Below are 6,594 nucleotides of genomic sequence, written 5' to 3'. Positions count from 1 at the left end.
GTAATTCAGAGTGGGAGCAGCTTCAGTGTGTAATGACACCACGCTCTCGGTGTAGGATCTGAACAGGAGACCTGAACTAGGTGAGGTTTTCCTCACAAGCCTCAAGAGCTGGGAGCTGCTCCTGCAGAACGCAGCATTTCCTTTATTCCACCTGACTTTGCCCCGTGTGATGTCCACCCAGGGGCCCTGGCTGACCATCTATCCATGATCTGTGCTTGGGAAGAGCCCAGCTTCCCCACATCCCGAGATGGGAACTCTGCCTGCACACAGACAGGCTGCTGAACAACGAACAGCAAGTCCCCAGAACCTCAACTGATACAAGATGTGCTGAGATGGCACGAAAACAAAACTGGGAGGAAAATGTAGTGGGAAGAACAGTCTTCAAAGGGTTTTACTAATCCCGCCGAATTCTCTTATCCATCTGTTCACATCCCTCCCTCAGGGTAGGGTTTCAAAATCTGGGCCAGCGACAGGTTTCTCCTAATAAGCCAAGTCTCTAACAGGCCTGGGGAAGCACATTGCTCAGCTGGAACCCTGAAGGCAACAGACAACCCAGACGAGGGGGAGAGGGAACAAGGACACAGTTTGTCCTGTCTGCGTGTGACAGCGACACGCTGCCTGCAGAAGGGACCCAGGGGGAGAACAAATCTGAGCTACGTCCACACAGGCACCCACGTTCCACTGAGTTTGGGAACTATTTGGGCAAACTGACCCCCTCTGGGCTGGCAGTGAGTCAACACCTTCCTTCCAGAGTCCTCCCCACCTGGGCAGGCCGAGCTCGAGCTCCTCGGCAAGGAGCAGAGTCTGAAAACAGAATGAATTCTGTCTTTTTTTTGGTTTTTTTTTTTTGGTAAAACTTATTACATCTCCATAAAAGCTGCTGCCAGAAGGAAAACGTTTTTATGTGCTATGGAAGCGCAGATGTTCCGAGAGGCTGTTTTAGTGGAGCTGAGAGGGAGGAAGCAGCCATCTCATACAAACAGCAGAGCTGGGGGGGGGTTTAAAGCTTCCTTCCAGCAGCTCTTGCTGCACGGACCTCAGCAGCAAGCCTGTAGCTGCTTAACTAAAAGGGCTGGTTTGCTTTGAGGGGAAATTCCACTCTGGAAGTTGATGTTAAGAAGCAGCTCATCTTTCCACTGTCGCTCCCCATCTGCCACCGAGCTCGGCCAAGAAGCCAACGCTCTGGAAGGAGCCAAGTCCCAGCCCCAGGGCCCAGGAGCTCCTCTGCTGCTCAGGCCCCACTGCCTGGTGTCCCTGCCTCTGTCCCCAGCCATCTGCCACGGGTCTGCCTCCCAGGGAAGCTCTCTCTGCTCTCCTGGGTCTGTCCAGCTCTCCATGGCTGGCTGGTCGCTTTGGGGGTTTCCTGCAGCAGCTGTTTGGGCTTTCTGTACGTGTTACTTGGAAGAATTAATGCAGAGATAAATTCAAATTGGATGAGCACTTCGTGTCTAAAAATACTAGAAAGAAAAGGAGGAAACTCATCCACCATTTTGCTGGCAAGAACTGGCAACAACATCCACGGCTGCTCTGGCCCCAGAGCAACATGAAAATCCCTTGAATGAGACACAAACAGAGCAGCACGAGCCAAAATCTGCCAGGCCACAGGCAGTGGGCAGCCTGAAGTCTCCAGGTGGAAAGCACACGGAATGGTTTGGAGACCAGCAAGGCAAAATTTGGCCTCTCTCTGCCCGACTCCTATTTCAGACTGTAGCTGGAGAAATGGAAGTTGTGAACCCCATGGAGGTTGCAGCGTTGTGAGATCAGCTGAGAGCTCAGCTCCTCTTCTTGGGTGCTCCTGTGTAGCTGCTCCAACTGGGGGAACCAAACATCTCCTGTATCCTTTACCAAACCCTACATTCAACCCCACATATGCATCTGGGGACCCCATGTCTGCTCTCTATCCCACTAGTCTGTACCTGCTCAACTCTTCTAAAAGTTACTACACAACTGAGCCACTGCAGAATCCATGTGGATTTCTGTGGATTCAGAAATGATTCCCTGGACAAGCCCCACTCAGTTCATCTCTGTGCCCCAAAACCACAGCTCAGTTAGCAGTTAAAGACAGTGCCCCCAGGAATCTGGATAACTGCTGAAGTGCAAGGATCATGACAGCTACAACCTGAAGATCCCTCTGGTGGGAAAACATCCACCCCCCTTTTCCCCCCTCCAGGCTACAGCCTCTGGAAGTGGCTGGGATGGACCTTTCCATGAAAGCTCCACTTGATGAAAATATATGACTCTCCTGTGAGAAAAGGCAGAACATCTTCACTGGTGTTTTACTGAGCAGTGACCCCTCCCAGGGCAGCTCCTCCTGAGGGCAGCTCGAGCTCCCTTTGCAGCAGGGCAGCCTGCATCCAGCTCTGCCAAACCTTCCACCTTGGCCAGAGAGCATTTCGAGTAAGGAACTCGACACACATCTGTGCTGCTTTCATCTGAAACCCCAGGGCAGCCCCACGTCCTCCCCTTCCCGCCCCTCCCTACGTAAATAAACTCCAGGTTTGGAGCCAGCTTCTTTCTCAGCAAGCTTGTCCTTCCTCAGTGTTCCCCCTGGCTGAGGAAGCACACACGGGCTCTTTGTGCTCGGCCAGCTCTCAGGAAGGCACCTGCTAGTCCTGCCTTGAAGGAGGGGGCTGCAGAAATCCATCCATCCATCCAAGTGCAGCTTTGACTCTCTGCCAGGAAACGGGCAGGCTGCTCCCACTCTGCACGCAGTGAGGGGATCTCACAGCTGCTCCTCCCTCCAGGAAAACGCTGGCATTTTTCATCCCTCCTTTGCTGCCAGGGGAAGGCAGCGTGTCCTGCCCTCTCCCCTCCTCCCAGCACCTCACCCTGCGGCCCTCCATCAGGGCAGATGGCACCTAACACACCCACCACTCCTTCCCTGCCCAACCCCTGGCCTCAGCCCTCCCCTCCAGCCAGTGCTGCCAGGCTCAGCTGGGAGCTGGGAGCTGCTGCCTCCATCCTGGCCTCTGCTGCTTCAGGCCTGAGCTCTCGTGAGCTGCATCCAGGCTCATCCCCAGGAGAGGTTTTCCAGCAGAGCCCCAGTGTTTGGGCACCTGCAAAAATACAAGTTCTCTATCTGATGTCACAGGCCTCTAGGGCAAGGATGATAGCAAAGGAAAAACAGAAAAGAAATCAGCTTTCTCCTACCAGTTCCACCAAAAAGTTCTTCTGTGACATCCTTTGCAGCCAAAACAGAGATGGCTGCATACAGCATGTTGGTACTTACACATGACAAACTGCTAAAGATCAGAATGAAACCTGCACTGGGCAAGAAGACAAATGTTCTTCCATGTGAAGGGAACACTCCAGCAGTGTGGAGAAGTCACTTCAGCTCTAATCCTCCCCAAGTTTTCAGACCAAAATGATGATCTATGGATCTTACATGCATGGAGCTGGGCAGGAGTCTCCCTCATCTTCTCACAGTGGAGTTGACACATGCACATACACAAATCAATTATGCCTATCCATAAATTATTTACAGGACTGGATAATCACAGCACGGATGTTTGTGTGTTGTAGGCTTGTGTGTGTACATCCACACGTCCCTCTATTGGATCAGGACAGAATCTGAAATCCCACACTTTAAACAAACCCAAAATCTCAGGCTCTGTTTGGGAGCACATCACAGGACATCTCGTTTCAATCAGAGACTGCAGCTCTTTAAAAGAAACTTCCATAACTGAAGGCATAAAGCAAAAGCCTGAAGCTCTCATTTAGAAAACCATCAGGTGGAGTAAGTTCCAGTGGCACAGAGGAGGTTTTCATCTGCCCAAAACAGGCTCAGTGCTCCATCTACCACATCTCTCCCTCTTTCCTTATTCTGTCCACACTTTTCCCCTTATAAACAGAGACAATTCCTGTCACAGCACGTGGAAAGCTGCGTTGGGAAACCCACTGAGAAGTGGATCAACAAACTGGAAAAGCCACATCAGTCCTCAGTGTGTGGCATTCAGGTAGGTAGAGGCCACTGATCTGACCTCACCAAGAGGACAGGAGAGCCCAGAGCAGCTATTTGTAGACTCCAGATCCAAGCCCAGCTCCACCACGTTGTCCCTTCACTTGACACTCACACCGAGTGTGATCTGCAGACATCAGGAAGGGAAATTACTGAGCAAGTGTTTCCATAAGCAGCAGCAAATGCTCCCTGTGACATCCAGTGCAAGACCTGCCCAGCTCTTTGTCACTGCCAGAGTGGTGAATTAGGAGGCACTCCATGAGCTGGTCCTTTGTGCCTGCTCCTGGCCACCAAGTTCATCATTCCAGTCATCACTCAGAAAATACCCAATTTGTGGCTACGAGGTGAAACTGGTTTCAAAGTAATGGCTCTCCACAGACTCCCCTTTGAAAGCACTGAAAGGTTCTCTCTGCCATCAGTTTATAAGCCAGGATATTACAAAGCTTGTGAGCACTTCAAAAGCTTCCACCAAACACACGAGGACATCTGCTGTTCCCATTCTAGGATCAAAGGTGGGCAAGGAGCTCAAACGTTGAGTTGACCCAAAACCACGTACAAAATACCCAAAATATGGTTAGGACATCAGATGATTGATATCACCAAGGGAAAACTAACACACCATTGGAGAAACAACTGAAACCTACTTTCAGTGCCTACGTTTGCTGCAGAATGTATGAAAAAAACCTACCAAAGAGTGAAAACCAAACGTGCTGCCCTTAAGTGACGTGGCAAATGGGATTTAGAGCAGTGTAAAAACCTCCAGCTCAGGAGCTGAGTCCAGCTACAGAAGAAGCAGCTCAGAACAAACAGCTCCTCACCCAGCAGACCTCTAGGTAGCATGAAGATTTTTGTTTCCTGCCCTGGGTCCTGAGGAAGCCTGTCCTGTCCCATTAAGCCTGGTATGGCATCTGCAGAGAGAACTCCAGCCCCAGGCTGAGCTCTGCAAGGGGAGTTTCCATTGTTTGCCCAGCAGCAGTGCATCGTTACCCCAGTGGCTTTTTTATGGTTACTTACATTGGAAGCAGGCCCCTGCTTTAATGCATCACATATGAACTCAATGATCTGCTGTTCAAATGATGACAGGAGCATGAATCTCCTCCCTAAAGCTTAGAGAGTGAAAGTCAAACCAAACAAGGCCGAGGGGCTCAGGCCAAGGTGTACTGAGGACACCCATTCTCAGCAGGCTCTTGTTTTCCTTGGCACAGCTCTCACACACCACAAGGCCACGGCCAGAGCTGAGCCCTTGGCCCCCACTTCACAGCTATGATTTAAAGTATTAGGAAGGCCTGTGATTAAATATTTTTTCGGGTCACCATCACTGGGGTGTAACCACTGCAAACATTTTAAAAGAGCACGCAGTGCCCAAACCCCTCTCCAGGCACCTTTTAAACCCCCCTCTGCTTTTCCATCAGCTTCTCCTGTAAATCAACAGCGTGGAAAGAAAAGCTCCTGCAACACCCGTGCAGGTCCAGCTCCTCTCTGCAATCACAGGTCCCTCTCCCCTGCTCCTGGCTCAGACCTGGGCAGAACAACAGAGTCTGCATTGTCCTCTGATGGAAAGCACCCGTCTGCCCAGGGAAGGCTCATAAAGGAGATTTTAGGTGCTGCCAATCTCTCCAGTCACCCATGACCACACATCGTGCCTGCTGTGCTCCACAGCTCACTACCCTGCTTGACTCACTGACCTCCACAGCCCAGACCTCAGCCCAGAGCACCATGCAGCAGGGAGGTGAGAACCTTGGGTGGCTGGGGCAGGAGCACCTTCACCCAGAGAAGCCAAGCCCAGCAGATCCCACCCATCCAGCCAGCAGCCTGGCACCCTCCTGGCTCTCAAGAAGGAGTCAAGGTAATTAACACTGGCACAAAAAAAAACCCCAAGTGTTTAGTAGAGGTTTGGGGTTTTGTTTTGGTGGGGTTTTTTTTGTTTGTTTTTTTTTTCAGAGAAGTTTTTAAAAATCATCGACCTGGCACTGGAAGAGGAAAATACTGAAGAGGGACACTAAAGGGTAACTGGTGTGATTAAGAACAGAGGAATCCTACAGCCATGTAAGACAGGTTTGATCACAGTGGCCTAACTGGCTTCTAAAAGAGACAAAACAAGAGACACTGACTTGTATTTGTAAAATCACAGAAAGGTTTGGCTTGGAAAGGATCTTAAAGATCACCCAGTTCCACCCCCCTGCCATGGGCAGGGACACCTCCCACTAGAGCAGGTTGCTCCAAGCCCCATCCAGCCTGGTCGGGAACCAGGGATGGAGCATCCACAGCTTCCCTGGGCAGCCTGGGCCAGGGTCTCACCACCCTCAGAGTGAAGAACTTCCTCCTAATTTCTAATCTAAATCTCCCCTCTTCCAGTTTGAAGCCATCACCCCTCATCCCATCACTACAACCCCTTGTAAAATGTTCCTCCCCAGCTTTCTTGGAAGCCCCCTTCAGATACTGAAAGGCTGCATGAAGGTCTCCCTGGAGCCTTCTCTTCTCAGCCTGCCCTCACAGCAGAGGGGCTCCAGCCCTAATCCTACTGGAATCTTCCAATAAGAAAGTGAGCAAATCTTAGGGATAAAAACAGCTGTCTGGGTAACACACATGGAAATAGACAAATTTAGGAATACCAAAAGACAAACTAAGACTTCAAA

General features: G+C 50.9%; 1 protein-coding gene across 1 annotated transcript in view; it reads right to left on the bottom strand.

The window, feature by feature from the left end:
• The window catches only part of CAPZB (capping protein (actin filament) muscle Z-line, beta), a gene marked incomplete at its 5' end in the record, with an annotated part of 32,143 nt that overhangs the window by 5,095 nt on the left and 20,454 nt on the right, over nucleotides 1–6,594 (bottom strand). The window lies entirely within an intron of this gene.

Source organism: Merops nubicus, unplaced genomic scaffold (genome assembly GCF_000691845.1).
Source record: "Merops nubicus isolate BGI_N331 unplaced genomic scaffold, ASM69184v1 scaffold27257, whole genome shotgun sequence".
In the NCBI taxonomy this organism is placed as follows: domain Eukaryota; kingdom Metazoa; phylum Chordata; class Aves; order Coraciiformes; family Meropidae; genus Merops; species Merops nubicus.
This window is presented reverse-complemented; position numbering and strand designations above follow the sequence as displayed.